This window comes from Tachypleus tridentatus, chromosome 11, assembly GCF_004210375.1.
Source record: "Tachypleus tridentatus isolate NWPU-2018 chromosome 11, ASM421037v1, whole genome shotgun sequence".
In the NCBI taxonomy this organism is placed as follows: domain Eukaryota; kingdom Metazoa; phylum Arthropoda; class Merostomata; order Xiphosura; family Limulidae; genus Tachypleus; species Tachypleus tridentatus.
In genome coordinates this window covers 42,156,864-42,179,978 of record NC_134835.1, presented here as the reverse complement: position 1 = coordinate 42,179,978, position 23,115 = coordinate 42,156,864, and the positions used below count along the sequence as shown (strand labels likewise).

General features: G+C 32.5%; 1 long non-coding RNA gene across 2 annotated transcripts; it reads left to right on the top strand.

Moving 5' to 3' along the window:
• The first annotated feature begins 615 nt into the window (after window positions 1-615).
• On the top strand, window positions 616-21,632 carry LOC143232030 (uncharacterized). 2 transcript variants are annotated; one of them, XR_013017339.1, is made up of 4 exons: window positions 616-1,208; window positions 10,324-10,356; window positions 13,112-13,244; window positions 19,397-21,632. It is a non-coding gene; the product is annotated as an uncharacterized LOC143232030 (long non-coding RNA). The 2 variants fall into 2 exon arrangements; XR_013017340.1 differs by lacking the exon at window positions 616-1,208 and adding an exon at window positions 1,401-1,743.
• The last annotated feature ends 1,483 nt before the right edge of the window (window positions 21,633-23,115 follow it).

Genomic DNA, 23,115 nt, shown 5'->3' with positions numbered 1-23,115 from the left:
ATGTTTTCTAATGCAAGTGGTGAACGCTCATTCTCTAAACTGAAACTTATCAAACATTACAAACGATAATACACGCAAAAAAACTGCAAAGTTTGTCACTCTTATGTATTGAATGTGATGTTCTAAGTACAATAAGTGCAATCAATGTTGAGTAACTAATAGAACTAATAGAAAAATTCTGCGATGCTGAAGTTCGCCGAAAGCTGATAAAGTAGCCACTTTTCGAAGCAGTATTTTGTACATTTTTACTACTATTTTGTATATCTTGACTTACCTTTTGTTTAATCAATGTTTTAATACCTCTTTTCAGTTAATAAATAAAAGTGAATTGAGTTTATTGCTGATAGTTTTATTCTATCTAAAATTACATGGGCTGTAGTTAGTTAGGTTAGTTATCACCATTAGATTCCATCTAGGAAAATAGGGCCGAAATCGCTTGCGGATTCTTCAACAAGTATTTAAGTGAGCAGGTTGTTAGCCCACTGCACCGAGCCGTCCCTAATTTAGCAGTGTAAGACTAGAGGGAAGGCAGCTAGTCATCACCACCCACCGCCAACTCTTGAGCTACTCTTTTACCAACGAATAGTGGGATTGATCGTCACATTATAACGCCCCCATGGCTGGGAGGGCGAGCATGTTTGGCGCGACGCGGGCGTGAACCCACGACCCTCGGATTACGAGTCGCACGCCTTACGCGCTAGGCCATGCCAGGCCACATGGGCTGTAGAGTCCACAAAAATTATTAATCCTTTGGCGCACCCAACCTTAAATCTGCCACCGAATTTGCTAGACCTATCTAATATATAACTGTTGAGGTTTATATGTTGTGTATTGTTAGAATATTTATGTAAATACTGAGGGTCACGGGTACGAATCGCTGTAGCACCAAACATGCTCGCCCTTTTAGCCGTGGGGGCGTTATAAATCGACGATTAATCCCACTATTCGTTGGTAAAAGAGTAGCCCAAGAGTTGGTGGTGGATGATGATGACTAGCTATCTTCTTTCTAGTCTTACACTGCAAAATTAGGGACGGCTAGCGCAGATAGCCCTCGAGTCATGCCGGGCCCCACCCGTGTAGACGGGGAGGAAGAGTTTCGTCTTGTATATTACTCTCCATGTTCCACGATTATTTAAATAATTGGAAAGACAAGTACGAAGATAATAGGGATTTTGGTTTGTGTAATGTGTAGGAGATGAGGAGAAAGGGTAAGGAGGATTTATCATAATGCATATCTGTTTATACGTATTATAATTTTTCTATTCGTAATAAATTGTAAAAGTAGGAGCATAAGATGTCGTTTTGAATATTTTATTTGAAGTACATTATCTTGTATAAGGGGTTGATAAAATGATTTTGGTATTGTGAAAAGGAGTCACGTTATTAAACGTGGGTGAATTGTTTTCATGTGTTTCTTATGTTTTGTAAATGAAGTGTATCCAAGTGTCTTTAGTATATGTATCTAAACATGTTTAGGGTTTTTGAAACAGTACGTGTGAGATTGATGTTACTGTATTGTCATTTGCTGATTTAACTAGCATTAACTTGAAACGCGGAGTAAATAAAGTAAGAGCATAAGGTTAGAGTTTAAAGGGAAAGACCTAAACCTAATAATAATAAGTTTCTAAAGAACAGTAACCTTGTAGTAATGGCATCCAGTACTATAAAACATGATCTAGATTTGCCTTTAAGTCCAGATTTTAAATGTGGCCGAAATATTGTCATTTGAAAATAGTTGAAAAGGTAAAAATTGACGTTTTATTCATAAACAAATCAATAAAAACTCGAACCTGAAATAATTTCTGTGAAGTTTAATTGTTACTATTTGAAATAATACCTCAAAACTTCATTAGTTGGCAATCTGTGTATTTTTAGCCATTCAAAATAAGTACCATTTTCTCCCTCACTTAAAAGGTGCATTAAAATTAGAATATTGCTATCACATAAAAACGTTTTTCTTTTCCTTAATTCAGTGTGAATATACTATAAGATTGCTTAATTTCTTTTGGAAAATAATTGCATGTATAACTTGTTTAAAAAAAAACAACGAGAGATATATTACTATTAGTTGAGTTGCTTTTCCAAAACCTAGTGCCATTATATATATAAAACATATTTGTAGGTTGATTCTAATAACTTGAATTATGTTGCATAATTTGAGCTGGGATGGGTAATATCCACTAAGTGAAATTATTCAAAATGGAATTTTTTAGAAGTTGCTATATTTCTGTATATTTCTACTTGTCCATATTATTTTCTATATTGTTTCTTCAGTTGTTACAAAACAATGTAAGGAATATTTTGTGTTGACATTATGAGTTTTCTGCAACTTCATTATTGTTTTTTTTTTTTAACTGAAGTAGTCAAGAAAATTATTATTTTCTAATAGCCCTGTAAGTGTATGTACCCACATATTTTATTTTGTATGATTAACATTGAGGACTTGACAGTTTTTGTCAGTTATACATGCTCAGTTTGTTTGTTTCTTCAGGTATAATGCCCTCAGTTTTAATGTAAAATAAATCTAAATGTTTATTTGTTCTGCAATAAGGCTTGAAAGTATCCATACTTTTCACTAGGTTGTGGTAAATAAACATTACCCAGCTTTTTACATTTCTGTTTGGTATTGCTGCTGTTGTTCAGCTGCCTTTTCACAAGCTGTTGTTTGTTCAAATAACTTGAATTTCTGTGATTTATTCATTCTACATATGTGAAAAAAGAATGCATTGAGCCTACTATTCAAGTCAGTTTCAAAGTATTTGTATTTGTCTAGTACTCTCAAATTTTTAGATGTACACTTTAAATATTTTCATGTCTTTGAATATTTTCTCTTTTTTTGAGTAACAGCAGTCTTTGTAATAAGTTGCATTAATTATAGTGGATAGTACTGTTTTTTGTAAAGCATGTCTTGTATTTCTTGGATTTTGAATTTACTACTATATATATATATAGGGTAGAGTGATATTGTTTTGTTATTTCATTGAAAGAACTAAGAAAAAACTATTTTTATTATAATGTCTGGTATGTTGTACTCTTTATAAAAATATTTTTTTTGTTACTTATCACAATAACAAATTTTCAACACTTGTTATGTTGGTAGGGTTTCCAAGTTTGCAGAGACTACATGTAATTATCAAAAATCTTATCTATCTATAACAACTAGTGTGTGTTACATTACACTTGATTTTGTGAAATGGAAAGAATCATAACAGCCAAAATGCATGTATTCAGGTAGAATAGCTCAATTACTATCTGCTAATTACAATTTTAGTGACAAGGTGCAAGTGGACCATAGAACCTTATTAGTGTACTGGGTGTTGATATAATAAGCCTAGAGTGAAATTTAGTGTGGGATCACTCAGTCTGGAGCTATGTGCATAAAATTTATCATGAAAGTAAAAAAAGTATGAAATTTTAACTCAATTTCTTTCAGACTTAAGCTATTGTCTGTTTTGAATTTAAAAAAAAAAAGTCTTAAATCAGTGTAGACTCTAAATTAAGAAACCAACAAAAGTTTTTCTAGTTTTGTAGTCTATATATTTCATTTTATACTTTTGTTTCTAAGTAACATGACATAAAAGCCATTGTTGGAATTAGTGTTGCCAAAATGCACTGGCTCTTCAGTATATTAAAGTTGTTAATCTAACTGATGTTGACCAATAATTATTCTATGAATTCATTTTATAAATGATCATAATTTTGATTGGCTCACAAAGAAATTTATTAATATTTGACTGCACTTTAATGTTTCTTTGTTGGTCAAGCATGATTTTGCAAAATTTGTTTGTTGGCTATGAAATGTGAGGTTAAGGTATACTATGATTTGAAGGTGGTAGTACTTGCCCCATACACAAGTTTGTATGTGTGTGTGTGTAAATTATAGCTAAACTGTCTATTTGTTTGTCCACTAACTCCTTACACACTATTTGACCAAGCATCATCAGACTGAATTTTTTTCATAAACCCAAACTACCTAATTTTTGGTATTTGATTGAGTTTCTGCCTTTATGGCACATTTTCTTTGAAACATAATACACATCATCACTTAACAAAGTAATTATAATGTTGTTTCTCTTGAATGTTTTTAATAATTTCAGAGATATGAAGAAAATTGTTTTATATTTGAATTTTTCTTTTTTGTAATTTTTATTAGTTAAATATGAAGCATCATTTTTGCAGAAATTTCTATTTATTGCTCAGCTTTAAAAATGTTGCCTTGTTATTAAAAACAAAATTACTCTTATGATTGGGGTAATCAGTGGAGTATTTTCTGAAATCCAAGTTTTAGATGTATTTATTGCAAGCTTTATTATAATAAGATTATGAATGCTTCTGTAAAAGAGCAGTCCTTGAACCTTAAAATAATGTTTGTAACATCAATGATCAATTATTACAAAACGTTTTTTGGCAGGAGTTCACTTACAGTTCAATTGTCAGCATTACAGTTACAACTGATGCTGTAAATTATCCAACTGAATTCATAAATTATTTTTAAATTGCCACGGATGCTAGGAAATGTTCTGAAAGTAAGTTATTTATCAATGATGTTGGATCTTATCAAAATCTGTTTATATTCTCAAAAGAAGGAACAACAACCATGTGGTGTATCAAAAAGGAGGAACAATAAGAGGTGGTGTATCAAAAAGAAGGAGAAACAATAAGAGATGATGTATCAAAAAGAAAGAGAAACAATAAGAGGTGATGTATCAAAAGAAGGAGAAAACAATAAGAGGTGATGTATCAAAAGAAGGAGAAACAATAAGAGGTGAAGAAGGAGAAACAATGGTGGTGTATCAAAAGAAGGAGAAACAATAAGAGGTGATGTATCAAAAGAAGAGAAACAATAAGAGGTGGTGTATCAAAAGAAGGAGAAACAATAAGAGGTGATGTATCAAAAGAAGGAGAAACAATAAGAGGTGGTGTATCAAAAAAAAGAGAAACAATAAGGTGGTGTATCAAAAGAAGGAGAAACAATGATGTATCAAAAGAAGGAGAAACAATAAGAGGTGGTGTATCAAAAAGAAGGAGAAACAATAAGAGGTGATGTATCAAAAAGAAGGAGAAACAATAAGAGGTGGTGTATCAAAAAGAAGGAGAAACAATAAGAGGTGGTGTATCAAAAAGAAGGAGAAACAATAAGAGGTGGTGTATCAAAAAGAAGGAGAAACAATAAGAGGTGGTGTATCAAAAAGAAGGAGAAACAATAAGAGGTGGTGTATCAAAAAGAAGGAGAAACAATAAGAGGTGATGTATCAAAAAAGAAGGAGAAACAATAAGAAATAAGGTGTATCAAAAGTGGATCAAAAGAAGAAGAGAAACAATAAGAGGTGGTGTATCAAAAAAGAAGGAGAAACAATAAGAGGTGGTGTATCAAAAGAAGGAGAAACAATAAGAGGTGATGTATCAAAAGAAAGAGAAACAATAAGAGGTGATGTATCAAAAGAAAGAGAAACAATAAGAGGTGGTGTATCAAAAGAAGGAGAAACAATAAGAGGTGATGTATCAAAAGAAGGAGAAACAATAAGAGGTGATGTATCAAAAAGAAGGAGGAACAATAAGAGGTGGTGTATCAAAAAGAAGGAGAAACAATAAGAGGTGATGTATCAAAAAGAAGGAGAAACAATAAGAGGTGGTGTATCAAAAAGAAGGAGAAACAATAAGAGGTGATGTATCAAAAAGAAGGAGAAACAATAAGAGGTGGTGTATCAAAAGAAGGAGAAACAATAAGAGGTGGTGTATCAAAAAAAGAAGGAGAAACAATAAGAGGTGGTGTATCAAAAAAGAAGGAGAAACAATAAGAGGTGATGTATCAAAAAGAGGAGAAACAATAAGAGGTGATGTATCAAAAAAGGAGAAACAATAAGAGGTGATGTATCAAAAGAAGGAGAAACAATAAGAGGTGGTGTATCAAAAGAAGGAGAAACAATAAGAGGTGGTGTATCAAAAGAAGGAGAAACAATAAGAGGTGGTGTATCAAAAGAAGGAGAAACAATAAGAGGTGGTGTATCAAAAGAAGGAGAAACAATAAGAGGTGATGTATCAAAAGAAGGAGAAACAATAAGAGGTGGTCAAAAGAAGGAGAAACAATAAGAGGTGGTGTATCAAAAAGAAGGAGAAACAATAAGAGGTGGTGTATCAAAAAGAAGGAGAAACAATAAGAGGTGATGTATCAAAAAGAAGGAGAAACAATAAGAGGTGGTGTATCAAAAAGAAGGAGAAACAATAAGAGGTGATGTATCAAAAAGAAGGAGAAACAATAAGAGGTGGTGTATCAAAAAGAAGGAGAAACAATAAGAGGTGATGTATCAAAAAGAAGGAGAAACAATAAGAGGTGATGTATCAAAAAGAAGGAGAAACAATAAGAGGTGGTGTATCAAAAAGAAGGAGAAACAATAAGAGGTGGTGTATCAAAAAGAAGGAGAAACAATAAGAGGTGGTGTATCAAAAAGAAGGAGAAACAATAAGAGGTGATGTATCAAAAAGAAGGAGAAACAATAAGAGGTGATGTATCAAAAAGAAGGAGAAACAATAAGAGGTGATGTATCAAAAAGAAGGAGAAACAATAAGAGGTGGTGTATCAAAAAGAAGGAGAAACAATAAGAGGTGATGTATCAAAAGAAGGAGAAACAATAAGAGGTGATGTATCAAAAGAAGGAGAAACAATAAGAGGTGATGTATCAAAAGAAGGAGAAACAATAAGAGGTGATGTATCAAAAAAAAGGAGAAACAATAAGAGGTGATGTATCAAAAGAAGGAGAAACAATAAGAGGTGATGTATCAAAAGAAGGAGAAACAATAAGAGGTGGTGTATCAAAAGAAGGAGAAACAATAAGAGGTGGTGTATCAAAAGAAGAGAAACAATAAGAGGTGGTGTATCAAAAAAAAGAAGGAGAAACAATAAGAGGTGATGTATCAAAAGAAGGAGAAACAATAAGAGGTGATGTATCAAAAGAAGGAGAAACAATAAGAGGTGATGTATCAAAAGAAGGAGAAACAATAAGAGGTGATGTATCAAAAGAAGGAGAAACAATAAGAGGTGATGTATCAAAAGAAGGAGAAACAATAAGAGGTGATGTATCAAAAAGAAGGAAAAACAATAAGAGGTGATGTATCAAAAAGAAGGAGAAACAATAAGAGGTGATGTATCAAAAAGAAGGAGAAACAATAAGAGGTGGTGTATCAAAAAGAAGGAGAAACAATAAGAGGTGATGTATCAAAAAGAAGGAGAAACAATAAGAGGTGATGTATCAAAAAGAAGGAGAAACAATAAGAGGTGATGTATCAAAAGAAGGAGAAACAATAAGAGGTGATGTATCAAAAGAAGGAGAAACAATAAGAGGTGGTGTATCAAAAGAAGGAGAAACAATAAGAGGTGGTGTATCAAAAAGAAGGAGAAACAATAAGAGGTGGTGTATCAAAAAGAAGGAGAAACAATAAGAGGTGATGTATCAAAAAGAAGGAGAAACAATAAGAGGTGATGTATCAAAAAGAAGGAGAAACAATAAGAGGTGATGTATCAAAAAGAAGGAGAAACAATAAGAGGTGATGTATCAAAAAGAAGGAGAAACAATAAGAGGTGATGTATCAAAAAGAAGGAGAAACAATAAGAGGTGATGTATCAAAAGAAGGAGAAACAATAAGAGGTGATGTATCAAAAGAAAGGAGAAACAATAAGAGGTGGTGTATCAAAAGAAGGAGAAACAATAAGAGGTGGTGTATCAAAAGAAGGAGAAACAATAAGAGGTGGTGTATCAAAAGAAGGAGAAACAATAAGAGGTGGTGTATCAAAAAGAAGGAGAAACAATAAGAGGTGGTGTATCAAAAAGAAGGAGAAACAATAAGAGGTGGTGTATCAAAAAGAAGGAGAAACAATAAGAGGTGGTGTATCAAAAAGAAGGAGAAACAATAAGAGGTGGTGTATCAAAAAGAAGGAGAAACAATAAGAGGTGATGTATCAAAAAGAAGGAGAAACAATAAGAGGTGATGTATCAAAAAGAAGGAGAAACAATAAGAGGTGATGTATCAAAAAGAAGGAGAAACAATAAGAGGTGATGTATCAAAAAGAAGGAGAAACAATAAGAGGTGATGTATCAAAAAGAAGGAGAAACAATAAGAGGTGATGTATCAAAAAGAAGGAGAAACAATAAGAGGTGATGTATCAAAAAGAAGGAGAAACAATAAGAGGTGGTGTATCAAAAAGAAGGAGAAACAATAAGAGGTGGTGTATCAAAAAGAAGGAGAAACAATAAGAGGTGATGTATCAAAAGAAGGAAAACAATAAGAAACAATAAGAGGAGTGATGTATCAAAAAGAAGGAGAAACAATAAGAGGTGATGTATCAAAAAGAAGGAGAAACAATAAGAGGTGATGTATCAAAAAGAAGGAGAAACAATAAGAGGTGATGTATCAAAAGGAAGGAGAAACAATAAGAGGTGGTATATCAAAAAGAAGGAGCAATGGCACAAGGTGGTATGTTGAAAAACCTTGATTTAGATTGCATAATTATTAATAATTTTGTTAGTTTAGTTAAAAATTGAAATGTTATGGAAGTTTAATTTTTTAAAATAAATGTTCTTAAATGTAATTTCATTGTGTTTTTAAAATACCTGTTTCATTTTATTTTAGATACCTGTGCAGGAAACAGGTAATTCAGCTAGTTGTGTGTGTGTTTGTATAAATACAACACTATTAAACATATTGTTCTTAGGCAGTTAAAATCAGCACTACAAAACAATATTGACCATAATATAAACCAGAATTAACATAATAAAATTGAAATTCAAAACCACACCTCTGCTACCTTCCTTAAGTCATAAAGATTAATGCCTGTGGTTATAGTGCCCAGATGCATTGAGGACAGACATTTTGTCTAGCAACCAAAATTTGAATGCCAATTTGGGAGGATGGTCTTATCAGCAACTTAGAAAAATCATTTAAGGGTTAGGAATTGAGTGCTTGAACCCATAATATCTCAACTCTGACTGTTTTTTGCTGTCTGCAGCCAGGTTTAGGAAGGCAGTAAACTGTGATGCTTAGAAATAACTTTAATGTAGAATTAAACCAACACAATTTTAAACAAATAATAAAATATTCTACAAAGTAAAACTCCCAAACTTCATCCTTTTAATTGGTGTTATAAATAATAACGTAGTATTCTTATTAAAGATTTGAGCTGTCCATAATTTCTACTGAACTCCCAATCTTCATCCTTTTGTTTCATTTTAACCAAAACAAGATAACCTTACATAGGATGAACTGAGACAAGCCCAACAACCAAAATTTGGTCTCTCTGCCCCAGTATTTTGAACTGTTCTTGGTGGCAGTTAGCTACTTAAACTAAGCAACTAATGTCATCTAAGTTTTCCATGATGTAGATTTACCATATGTTATTGTTTGTGGGTATTAGCATTATTCTAATTCTTAGAAATTACTATTCGTGAGGAGTGATATAAGTAGGCTTCATTCAGCACTAAAGCTCTGAACTAGGGGCAACACATTTAATCTTTAGAAAGTTGATGAAATAATTTAAATTGATAGATTAAATTAAACTTTTCCTGTCACTGCAGACAGATATGTTTGCTTGTCTGTAGGTGCCAGGGTTCAAATGTTAATGTACAAAAAATCTATAAAACATAGCACAGAACATTAAGAGAACATTCTAGCCCAAATCTGAAATTGGAGAGCATGCAAATGTATTTCAGCTTGGTTTGTGTGTGTGTAAAAGTAATAGCTTGGTGTACATGAAAATTTTGTCCAAGATGGGAAGTTTGTATGGTACAGTCCTTCTGACATTTGGCCTGGATCACTTATCACTTTGAAGTTTTGTTTTTTAACAATAGAAATATAGGGCTTTCTGTATTTTTTGGTTAATAACTGTAAACTGTGATTGGATATTTACCAGATTTCATGGGTGCATTAAAGTCGAGATTCCTCATCACAATACAAAAAGTTATCCATATCATTGATCATTCTGGATCTGATAAGAGTTCTCAAAACTGAAATTTTATGTCATATAATATAACTGTAAGTAATCATTAGAAAGGATGTGAAGGCTGTGTTTTGCAATTTATTTGGTTGTCTTTATTAAAGTATTGGAATTCACTTCTAATAAAGTTCTGGGAAATGACTGCATTATTATAGTGATATAATTATGTTACAAATTCCTTTGATAATGTTGTAATGATGTAAATGTGTATAAAAATGCTGATATTTCATGATGAAAAATTATTGTTCCCTTGGCTGGCTGAACAACATTTATTTTAATTAATGTTTTCTTTCCTGATTTGGAGCAAAATTAACACTTTAATATATTTTTTTATGCAGGTATGTGAAACATGATGACAGAAATTAAGACAGGTGAGTATGCAAGAGAAATTCTCTAAAATTAGTGCTGCATGACTTGAGTATATTAACTGTATGTAAATATTAGACAATTGATTTACTAATTGATTTATTGTTGGAGGCTTATGCTACTACTAAATTTAACAAATTGTTTTATTCATAAATGCAGTGGTTAAAAAATTTGTTAATGTTAAAAAACTGTGTTTTACTGTAAATGGTGACAAGTTACTGGGAAGATTTGTGTTTAACAACAAGCCTAATGATAAGAGGAGTAATAAAAACATGTAACAACCTGGAAAGCTAATTGACAATTTTTGTGACATTATTTCAATGAAATTAATCACACAGCTGTAATAGGTAAATTAACTAAAGTTCTAAAAAACCTTTATTTTGAACAGTACTGATAGTTGACTTTTTATTTGTTAGGAGATGATTTTTTCTTATTCAAAACTAGTTGTCAGTGATTTGTAATTTGTAAATGCACTGCACTGTTTGGGAAATTAATATTTAAAAATGTCAGTTTTGATTTTCTAATATCTTCAAAAAATATATGACATGCTGCCATGATGACTAAAGACCAGGGAGATCTTTGTTTTTTACTAAATATTGTTTGATGAACTTGCATTTGTTTTTCTGTGATTTGAAAAACAATAAGCTGTCAGTTGTTTATGTACTTACGTATCTGGTTCTAATATAGAGCTGTTAGTACTGTGTAGTTTTCAATGTTAGTATTTGTCTTTTAATTGCAAATGTTTAGATGACTTAGATCAGTATCAAGAAAAACAAGTGCAAATTAGAGTAAAATTAATGAAAACTGAAAATTGTTTCTCAATGTGCAAATGAATATTGACTCTGTAGCAGTATCTGCAAAAATATTCTATACTTGAAGTAAATTAGTGATAAAACTCCATTACTCAGTAGGGACAGGTAACATCTACCTGAGTTTTCCACCACCTGTACCTTCTAAGTTTTGACATCAAGACTAAATGCGTAGTAGCATCTGTAGAAAACTTACTTTTTCAGTTCAAAATTGTGGACTAAAATATTGGTACTAAGAATTTTGAAGCCAAACAGTGCTAATTTGTAAATGTTATACCATTTATTAACTTAGTCATTTCTGTTGTTTTTATAACTGAATGACAGTTGTAATAAAATGCTTCAGTAAGTAAAAATAAACTATCAGTTTTTCTTTATTTTAATAGTTTATGTAGTTTGGTGCAAGTCATGGTAATCCTTATTTGCAGATAAAATTTCAGGTTAAACATTTTTTCTCTCACCACCAAATTCTGTGTACCAAAGAACAAAAAAAATAATGTCAAACTTCTGTACATTTTAGACTGTATTTTGAGGTTGTAGTTTTAGGATGCAGTATCCTAGTATTGTATGTATTATGTGATATTAAAACATTTATATGTGTTTCATTTAAAGTATATTATTTCATGTACATTAGCATAATTATGTAATTGTATACTTTAAATGAAACACATTACATTAGCACAATTATGTAATTGTATAATATGAGTTTTGTATGGTTAATTGTGTTTCTTTGTTTTTCCTGGTGTTAAGAAAGATTCTCCTATGATCTTGTGTAACTTGGTTGTTATGATATTATACTCTCATTAAAGGTTGCATCTTTTTTAGCATTGTTATTTAAATTTTCTGTAATATGTCTTTATGTAGCCCTCTCTGAGCTTCTGTGAAAGAATTAAGGCACCTTAAGCAGTTTGTGTGTTTTTTAACAAAATGTTTGATTGACATGTCCTAAGACTTACTGATATTTGGCTGGATGCACTTTGAGTGTTCATTCATGCCTACCTTCCTGTTTAGTGCTTTTAACATTTGCTTGTTTTGCCTCTCTGAATACAGTTGAATCAAAGAATGTGAACTCTTCATTCAAAAACCATATCCAGTAAACATTTGGTAGAATAATTTTGAAATGGAAGAATTTGCTTTATAGGAAGTCAAAATCATTGTGAAGAGCAGAAATGGTATTTGGAACAGTGAACCTTGTCCCCAAAATAGACTCAAACAATGAAATTTTAAGGGTCAAAAAATTTTCTTCCCTCAGTCAGTGACCTTACACTGTCCTATGTAAACACCCAGATTTTGAAGACATATAATGCCATGGCCATCTATTGTTTCAGATGCTATAAAATTCCTCAAAGAAGGGTCCCACTAAGAAAAGGTTATGGCTAGTTCAAGGAGCTCTAAATAATTGTTTGGGTTGGCTGATCTGAAGTTTTCTTACAGAAAATTTGATAATACCATTCTCAACTTATTTTGTGACTTTGAGTACTTCATCATGGTTAATTGCAGTTTTATGACTGGACTAGTTTGTATATTCCGAACGATGCTGGAATCCATTGAAAATTGTCATATCTGAACCAGTTGGAAGCTACATACAGTCTTTGAAAACTCATGCCAGGACAAGTTCTAAGATATTATATAGAATATCTCAGGAGTAAAAAGTGGCACCATGGATTACTTATGTATAGAAGTTTCTTGAACAGTTTGAATAATTGTACAATTGTTCCACGATAATACACTAGAATATGAAAAGAGATAATGTGAGTTACAAGACAGAATTTCAACTGTCTTGAGCATCTCTTGTATGTTATTCAGTATGTTTAAAAATGGATGTGAATTATTTGTGTTAATATTAGAGTGAAATGAATGGGTAAGAATATTCTAAATCAAAACTTAAAAAAAAAAGATTTAAATTGTCATAGATTGGAGTTTTTCTCATTTTCATAAATTTAATGTTACATAGATCCTCTGGTATTGTTATGAAGAACTCCTAATAACAAGTGTTGGCAGAAGTGGGTATGGATGAGTTGGCCAGTGGGCTAATAGGTGAGCGAAGATTTTGGGCTCGGAGCATTTGATGACCAAGCCACCTTTGGGTAATCTTTTGATTTCTTTAAGCATGGTAAATGTAAATAATTTTCATAATTCTTTGATTTGAGGTTTTCTATAGGTGTTAGGAACAGCTTCAACAATTAGTGCATGTATATGTGTGGTGTTACTTGGTGATTTGTTAGTGTTCTGATTTGTGTCAATGATTATGATATTATTTGTCTTTTGATTTTATTATTATTTAGCACGGGTAATATATTCAGCCTGATTGTTTTTCCTATGTTACTTCTTCACGGTAGTGAAACCTTCATTGTCTGTAATTGTTGTACTCTAGCAAGTAGTGAGAGTCCAACAAGACCATGTGTGGTGATGACTGGTCAGTGTTTGCCAACTTCTCAGTAGTGGCCAGAAGATGATGAATCTTGCTAGTATTTAGTGCAGCACTGGTAGAACATATGGAAATCCTCAGTGTGGATCTGCTGGGATTGCTCTTCATGGTTTTGACTCTCTAAGCTATCTGAGTCAAGCTCATCAAGCCTATTTACATGGTAATTAGGGTTACTACTCAGTGTTCAAGTGATGTGGCCATGGTTGGTACACAGTTGCCATATATTCTGCTTAGGCATCTTGTTGACTACTGAAGGGCTGAGTGGTAAACAATGAGGGAAACTGTACATCAACATTAGGTGGGAACCAATAAATACTTTTTAACTCATTTTACTCCCATACGTCCCATGCAACAGTTTTGAATGACAATGGAAAACATTTGTCCCAGTTGTAATGTGAGGGGATGGGAGAACTAGGAAATATATGTTCCAGCTGCAGTGAAAGGGTTAATAATGACAGTAAGAAACTTGAAGTTTGTGAGGGGGAGGAATATTATATTTATAGGAAAAGAAATATTATAGTTGTCTTTTTCAGACCAATGTTACATAAAGGGCTATTGATACTCTATCCTCCACAAGGGATTGAACTTTGGATACATGATTGTAAGATTACAGTTTTAATGCTGACCCACTAGGAAAACAAATGAAGTTTGTAGGGGGCAGATCTTTTAAGGGAAAAGAAATAGGATGTTAGTTACTGGTCTGGTCTCTGAAACCGAGCTTTAATTTGTAGGCTTAAGTAGACAGGGTGACTAAATTGGATGATTCAAAACAATGGTAGGTTATGAGTTCCAAAAGATTTCTTTAATTAATTTTTAACTTTATTTTGTTTCTAAATAGGTTATTAGGTTATGCAACTTAATTTTCAACAGTGTAGAATTATCTACTGTTAAACAAGTGCTTGTGACACTTGAAAGGCTTGTACTATCAGGAAGACTGTTTATAAAAGAAATGCATATACAAATTGTATGAATCTAAAACAAATAGATAAAATTGTGCAAAGAAAAAGCTGTAAGAAAAAATGGAAACTTATGAGTATGTAGTTTACTATAGAAAACTGCAAAATCCATACTTGTATAGTATATACTGTATAAGAATATAAACTGATTTTGACACATGAAAGAGAACATCACTGTTGTCCATATATATAAGTGTATTAATACTACGAAAACTTTACAAAAATATTTCAATAAAAAACAATTAAAAAGATACTAAAATTTTAATTTTTTCTTCTTTAGAAAAGCAAAAACTACAAAATTATTTACAATTATCATTGTTTTGTTGTGAAGCAATGCAAAACATGCTTGACAGTGTGGACTGCTTTTGAAATTTGTTACAAAGTTATTGAAAAAAGTGAAGTTCTTGTCAGGATGTACTTTCTTCAAATGTTCAATCAGTTGGAAGGCTTCATGTCATCTACAGTTTACATTGATGCTACCACTTTTATTTTTTAAATGCTCTTGACTCTTCCGTGGCCCATCTTTTATTAAATTCCTCTTCTGTTAATTGTTGGTAGTTGATCATTAGCCTTATCTTGATGTTAGTTCTTATTCATTTCATCACTGCCAGAGTGCTCTCCTTTATCCTTGTAAACTGCTTTGCATTTATTTGTAGACCAGCTCTTACACTTAAATTCTCTTATTAGAAAAATAAATTAGAATTTATGATTAGTTTTAACTTTCAAAATAGTGTTAAATAGAACCATAGTGTAACTGATCATGTCATTGCCAAATATTACAGGTATTTTCCTCCAGAATATTTTGACATATGAGCAGTCATAGAAAGTGTGTTTTGCCATATCTATGTACTGGCAGTATGTATATTTATTTGTTTTTATTAACTTTTGTTTATTTAATCTGACTCCTGTGCTTATTATTTTGTGTGTTCTTTTGCAGTTTAGATCTCTTCTTTTTGTTTTTTATTTGCTTGTTGTGGCCCATGCTGTCTTCCAGTTTACTTGTGAGTTTTCTATTACTATTTTTGCTTTTACCTTCTGATTTATGTATAATTAAATTTAGGTGTTTTCATTGATCAGTTTTTGTTGTCAGTTTTTACTGGTTGGGTCATAGGGACCTAACCAGATACCTAATATTTCAATTGGACTTTTGGTCCAACTGATATTTGCTGGTGAATTATTTCTAATTATCCATCTTTGGAGTGTGGGGGAAAGGGGACATCCTTATCATACTTCTGTTTCCATTTTAAACCTGTTTCTTTACATTTATTTTTGCCATTACATTTTTGTGCATTAGTTCTATCCATGTTATGAGATGCTGTGGGATTCTATATTTTACTAATACATAAAATAAGATTATCAAAGGCTTTTAGCTGATTGAGTGAGATCATCCATGCAGAAGAGCCCTTGCCATTTGATATCTGTATTATGTCCTGGAGCATGTTGACATTAAATAGGACATCTCTCTTTCCAGAACTGCAGCTGTCTCTGTTGATCTAATTAGTGTTTCTAATGCACTTATTAACTTACTATTTATGCATTTTGTGAAAATCTTATCAACACTGCTTAGCATAAGAGGTCTGTAATCTTTAATCAGATCCGAAGAATCCTTTTAACAGTGCAAGCTGAGCATTCCTTCTGTGAGAGAAGAAGGTTTTTATTGTTTACTAAACTGTTGTTTAACATTGTTACAAATAGCTTTTCTGTTATGTTCCAGAACCATTTATAAAAATAAGTTGGGAATTCATCTGGTCCTGGAGCTTTTTACCTGTTTAAGTTTGCATGGCTGTTTTAATTTCTTCTACTTTTAGTAGTTTTGACAAGTAATCTACTTGTGGTGGAAGTATGGGAAGATGATCACCTTCATCTGTTTTTTAGTGCTATATAATTCTTTATAATAGTCTAAAACTACTTTTTGCATTTCTTTTATATCTGTGACCACTTGACCTTCTATACTTTTTTAGTTCTGTGATTGTTGATTTGTTCAGTCTGTTTTTTAAACTGTCTGTAGAAATTACTGATAAATGTTTCTTCAACTTCTAAGTTTGTATTCCTGTTCTTAAGCTTTATAGTCTATAATTATAAAGTTGGTCTAATTCGTGTTCAGAAAAATATTTCTATCACTCCATAAAATTGGGGGTCAGTGTTTGCATATCTGGCTAAACTATTTGTGTTTTCTTTTGCTGTTAGATTACCTAGATATTGGAACTTGGATGCTGTACTGCTTTTCAGATTTTCCCATCTGCACAGTTAAAATTGCTTCAATTATGATCCATGAGCCATTTGTTTTAGCATCTGTGCAGGTGAAGTGCACAAATACTCTTTAACCAGACTTGCATCTCCAGCATTGGCTGATCTGCTGTGGTTTTCTCCTTTGTTGTCCACTTAAAAATGCCCATAGTGAGGTGGTGTTTCTTCAGAGTTTTATATCAAAGAATCTGTTGTTTTTTTTCGCTGAAAATATTCTGACACTTTCCAAAACCCATCTGTTCTTATACTCTTGTTCTCTTGGTTAATGATAGTCCATCTTTGGCCTTATTCTGATGTCAGATCTCACTTTCTTCCTCACTTACAGAAAGCTCTTTCTTACATTTCCACAAATTGCTTTGCTTCTCGTAAACCAGATTTTATATTTAAATTCACTCACAAGGGATAGAAAAGAGAATTTTAAATAACATTTCTAGGTACAGGTGTATTATGCAGGGTAGTATTGTGGCAACCCTTTTCCAAAAAACATTAATGCATGCACAGTTGTCATAGAAAGTGTTTTACTTTTTCTATACATTTATATAGACATATATAGGTATATGGACATTTATTTGTTTGTTGTTTTTTTTTTATTCCATGTAGCCTTTCACTGGTACTGGTTTTAAAGTTTAAGTTGCATCTTGTTGCATCTATTTTCTTATTGTTATTTCATCTATGCTGTTTCCCACTTTATAGCTGGGTGCTCTGTTACTGTTTTTGCTATGACCTTTAGGTTTAAGGTTTTGCAAATCTTTTCTATTGACACATTGTATAGTTTGATTTGTATGTTATCTTTAGATAATTGTTAGGTTGTTTTTATGGCAATACTTAAGTATGCTGGAGGTTTGTCAACTGATAGTTCTTGTGGCTTTATTTTCTCATTAAAATTTCTGGTGCTGAATCCAACTGTGTAGTTATAAAATAATGCACAGTTGTGTTCAGACCCCTTGATTTTACATATCAATAATTATTAATACAAGATATTTACTGAGGTTAGGTAGTCCCAAACCCTTTTCATTTGTAGGAAAGCTGACTATTTCTCTAGACAGGTATTTGGCCTTATAGTTCCAGATGAAGGGAAAAGCTATTTGTTTTATTTTTTTAAGATCTGCTTTGCTTGGAGGAAGTGTTTGCCTTAAGTATATTAGCTTTGGGTAAATTAGTTGTCTTAATCCTTATGTTTTGCTAACACGAATAAATCATTTTCTTTCCTTTTGTCTATTTTACCTGTTACTTCTTTAATTTTAAATTGCCAGTTGAGTAACATGAAACTAAACTGATTCCTGATATTTTAGTGAGGACTTTTGGTCCAAGTAATATTTAGCTGGATAATTTATAATTCTCCATCTATCTAATCAGAAGCCTTTGGATTTATCATTATTTACTTTAGAGCAACTTGCAGTGCAGAAGCTGAGTATAGTTATACATGTAGAGATTGACTCGGCAGTGTTAGGATTATGTCATCAGTATGTGCAACTTTTCCTTTGCTGATTAACATAACTACCAGAAATGTGTATACTGACAATTTTGAGATCTAAATTTACACTAGCTAAGAAGCATTCTAGAACTAACACACAAAATGTGGGGAAAACAGGACATCCAGATTCTATTTTAAAGCTATCTGTAATATATCTGTTTACATTTATTTTTGCTCTAACATTGTTTTATATATATATAATTTTTTTCTTCTTGGTAGTAGTTTTGGTTTTATCTTACAAGACCTGAAAGGGCTTGTGAAACAACCAGGAGCACTCAGAAATGTCAGTTTTTCTTTAGCTCTGCTTTTGGAATTATGGTTAGGTACTACTAGAATAGAGTGATAACACTAGAAGGGTGTGGTAAGTATTGTATTACTGGGGGTTGGTCTAAGTTTCCATTAACAGTAAAACCTATGGGGAGAGCTGTGAACCAGGATGGAAAATAGAGAAGGTTAGAAGGCCTGGATAATGGAAGTGGTAAGTAAGTGTTCCAAGGAAGGCAAAGGTGACCAAGGCTGTGGCAAAGTTGAGTTTTTGGATTAAGAGGTTATATCAAACTATAACTCGTTATAACAGTAACTTTAGATTGAAATTTTCATAGGAAATGTTTTTAGCTTTGCTTTACCTTCAACTTTACATTTAAGTTTTAAATGAGAAGTCACCTATTCAGGACAGGGGTCACAAAGATAAGTAAGGTCAGTCACGGTAGAGAACTCTGCCTCAACAAAGGATTCTGGTCTTCCTTGTGTCTGAGAGACACTCCTGGTTTGGATTGGACAGTAAAGGATATTATTTCTTGAGGGATGAAATCCAGCAGTAGTCCATTTACAGTTACTGGTGGGATTTGTGAATTAATCAGCAAAGCACTTGTTGACTTTGGAGACATCCTGACATTCATCAATTCATATGTCTGGTAAGCTTGGCTACTAGACTTAGGATAAAAAAAAATTTTTATACAACAACAACAACAGCATGGCAGTTATATAGGTTAAAGTTTATTTAATTCCATAACTAGGGGTAGTCAAAAATACCTGTTTCTTTTCACCCCACTGCATAGGAGAGGGTTAAAGGGCACTTGACTTTAAGTTTTCTTATTTTACTGTGATCTAAAGATATCTTTTTGTTGATTAAAGTCATTAGTGAAGAATGTCTGGAAAAGCCACAAAGGTATTAAAGAAGGTCAAGCGAGAAGCTGTAAAGAAACAGTGAAGGTGAACTTTGACAGATGGTTTGTGACTGTAGTAGAAAGGTGCACTGTTGCAGAGAGGTGAGCAGGGAAATGCAGGCTGTGTATGCCCACTTCTGTTTAAAATTGAAAACCATTTTATCTAGTTGGTGAGAGTTGAAGATTTTTAACTTTAGTATTTAATGTTGTTTAACACAGTTAATGTAAGTTTAAAAAGTTAATCATGGGTTAAGACAGGCATTTTCAGAGCTGGAATCAGTGGATCCTAACTTTATTGGAAATTTTGCTGTGGGAGGAAAAATGGGAGCACCCTGAGAAAACTCATTTTCATGGCCAGAGTCCCAAATAACATTGCCCTGACCATGTCTGGACAAAGCTGTGTAAGAAAAGACAAGGCTTATTATATTCATGTGTATAATGGTACACATACTAGATGAAGACTGTCTATTGAAGTAGAGGTGTCATATATGTTGAATTGGGGCTCATGAAGTTTTGGTAACTACTATTGTCTGCATGTTCTTGTCATTTGTGTTAAATGTGACTGAAGTTAGTAGGTTGCTTAATGTTAGTTGTTGGTGATCTACTGATTTGGGAAAGACAGAGAGAAATCTTGCTCATTGTTGTGGTAGTAGTAGTGGTTGGACAATGGCTCGGGTGTTTGGTTCTGAAATAGAAAAGGTGAAGAAAAATCCATTAGAAAGGATGTGGTTTTGCAGTTTTTGATATAGTTACTACTTGGAAGTGAATAATTTGGCCTGTTATTCTGGAATGGATCATGTGAATGGCATGTAATTTGGTCTTGATGTGTTCTTCTAGGGTTGTTGGATTTCATCCAGCTTATTGGAAGGGTTGATGCCACTAATAAAAACAGAAAAAAGGTTAGTAGAACTCTTAGTAGTGGAACATCTAACACTGATGTCAGCATTCAAGGGTTTGCATAAATAGATGAGGTTGGCCTGGATGGAGGGCTGGAGAAAGATTATGCTTTAGTGAAGAATTCTTGTTTTGGTAGGATCAGTAGCTGCTCCTGGCTTGAATTTGTTAATGAAGGTAACTATTTGATGTGGGGGGAAGTAAGCAATAATCCACCAAGTATTACGAGTGGAACAGGCAGGGTGCCTGGCATAGAATTCTCTGCCTGAGAAAACATCTCAGTAGGAGAGGAAAAAAAAAGGACATGTCTTGCTTGCTTAGATGCTTAATTCAGAATCTAAAAAGGTTAAAATGAAGCCAAAACTCCACAAATAAACTGTATCGATTTTACTAAATAGCTGAGAAAACCACAAGGGGGGCATTCTGAGATTTTGATTGGCTAATCATGTGTCATATATTGAAGGAAGTGAAGAATTTTGAGGCATTTTTGGGCATTTCAAATATTGATCAGTTATGTGTATTAAGAAGTGTGATGCATTTTCACAGAAGTATATTAAAAAAAAAAAAAGTTAAATGAAGACGATTGTCTAAGAAGAGACTTGCTGAGAAACTCCCTGCTTGTGTGTGTATGTTAACTACAAGCAACACTATTAAAGTCATGAGAAGAGTTATGGAAGCCTCATTAACAAGACAGGAGTGAGAATGTTTGCAAAAGCTTGGTGTCAATACAGTATGAGGGAAGTTACAAGAATATTTACTTTATCATGCACAAAACCACAAAAAAAAAAAAGTGAGTCAAAGCTTTGAAGAAGTATCTGTGGCAAATATGTCTGTATAGATACAAGAGAGGGCTGCCAATTTACCAACTCTATCTGCAACCACTGAACAAAAAGTTTTGTTTTTGTTGTTTAGTATCGAGGAAAAATAACCAATTAAGTGTTGGAACTATTTGTATGTCACTGTGTATACCATTTGGAAGGTTGTAAGAATACTTAGAAGAATTTGAAGTTGAAAAATCAGTTCTCCATGAGCTGAAGTGAGTTGCAGCTTAATCCAACTCAGTCGTAAAGACAGGCATGACAACTACAGTGATGAATTCTCCAAACATTTCTTACCTAAACTTTGTGTAAGTAACTTATTCCTAACATTGGATAATGTAGTAAAGTACAGTTGAGTTGATGTTATAGAAAGTATTCTTAAAGAGTGTTTTGCTGGTTTGTACTAAGAGTTTGTTAGTCAAATCAAAGTATACAACATTGATTGTAAACATATGATATATTGAAAGCATATTAAAAGTGCTTATTTTTTAATCTGAGTCTTAGAGTCAGATTCTTTACTTTAACTGTAAATACCTTGAGTTGGTGCTTGTGTGCTCCACTTGCCCACTGTATTCCTCAATTAATATAGATAAAGGTGTAACTGGCAGTATTAGTCAAAATTACAATGGATCAACCTACCCAATAGGCCTGCTCCATTACAGAAGTGTATATAATCTATACGTGTCTTTCCATTTTCAGAAACTGTTGGTGGAACCACTGTGTTTGATTGAGGACATTAGCAATATTTAAGCAAAATGAAAAGATATGAGGTTCTTATTTTATATTCTAGCTTATCAGTATTGGTAATTATAATTACTTATTTATACAAAACTATGGATTTAGTATTTTAATGTCACAAAAATTTAATTGAACCAATTATGCATTCAACATACTGCATGACACAAAACACAAAAAGGTCTATGTTTAATTCTTTTTCTTAATATTTACTTTTAAATTAAGAAATTGAATAATATATAATATTAAAATTTGAATTATAATTTCTAACTTATTAATGTAAACTCATGAAATATTTAATAAAATTTGGAATGCAAAACAAACATGATGACATGGTGTTCAACCCATAACCCTTCTGGAAGGGGTTAATGGATGTTGTATTGTAAGGATAGCAAAATTTGAAATGCTTTTGTTATTAGCTTATGTCATAGTGTTTGTTACAACTTTTGAAGAACATTTGGAAAGGTTAAGGCATATGTATGATATATTATGAAAAGCAAAGAAGCAAATTCTAAGCTGATAACAGAAGTAGAGTACTTGGGTCATTTTGTAACTGCAAATGGTTTAAAACTTGACTCGAAAAAGTTGCAAGTTTGCAAAAACTATCCAACATCTAAAACAGTAAAAGATTTGTACATTTCTAGGCTTTTATAGAAGCTTTATACTCCAATTTGCATTATTGGCAAAACCATTAACTGAGCTAACTAAGAAACAAACAAAATTTCAATGGATGAGCAAATTACAAGAGGTATTCAAAAGTTAAGAGGTTCTTTATTAAAGGCACCAATTCCGTGTTACTCAGATTTAAATAAAGAGTTTATTTAAAGCATAGGTACTTCAGGTTTTGCTATAGGTGCAGTGTTATCAGATGTGGTCATTTTGGAGACCCAGGCAGAATTCAGGAAATGGGGCTCCATAATGATAAGAAAACTAAGAAGTAGGTAGATTAAAAGGCATAGCATTGGGGACCCAGTTTGGCCAATAGGTAAGACAGCCTATGAGTATTATCACAATTATATGAAAGGGAAAAATAACACACTATTAGAGTAGACAGTTGGGAATAGCTGAAATAAATTTAGTTCAGAGAAGAAATTCTTGGCTGTGGTTCATGGAATTAAAATTTTCCTTTGTTATCTCTATGGTAGAAAGTTCACTATTATTACAGATAATGCACCATTAAGATGGTTAATGAGATTGAAAAGCCCCTTCTCTGGGTTAGTAAGGTTGTCATTGTTGTTAT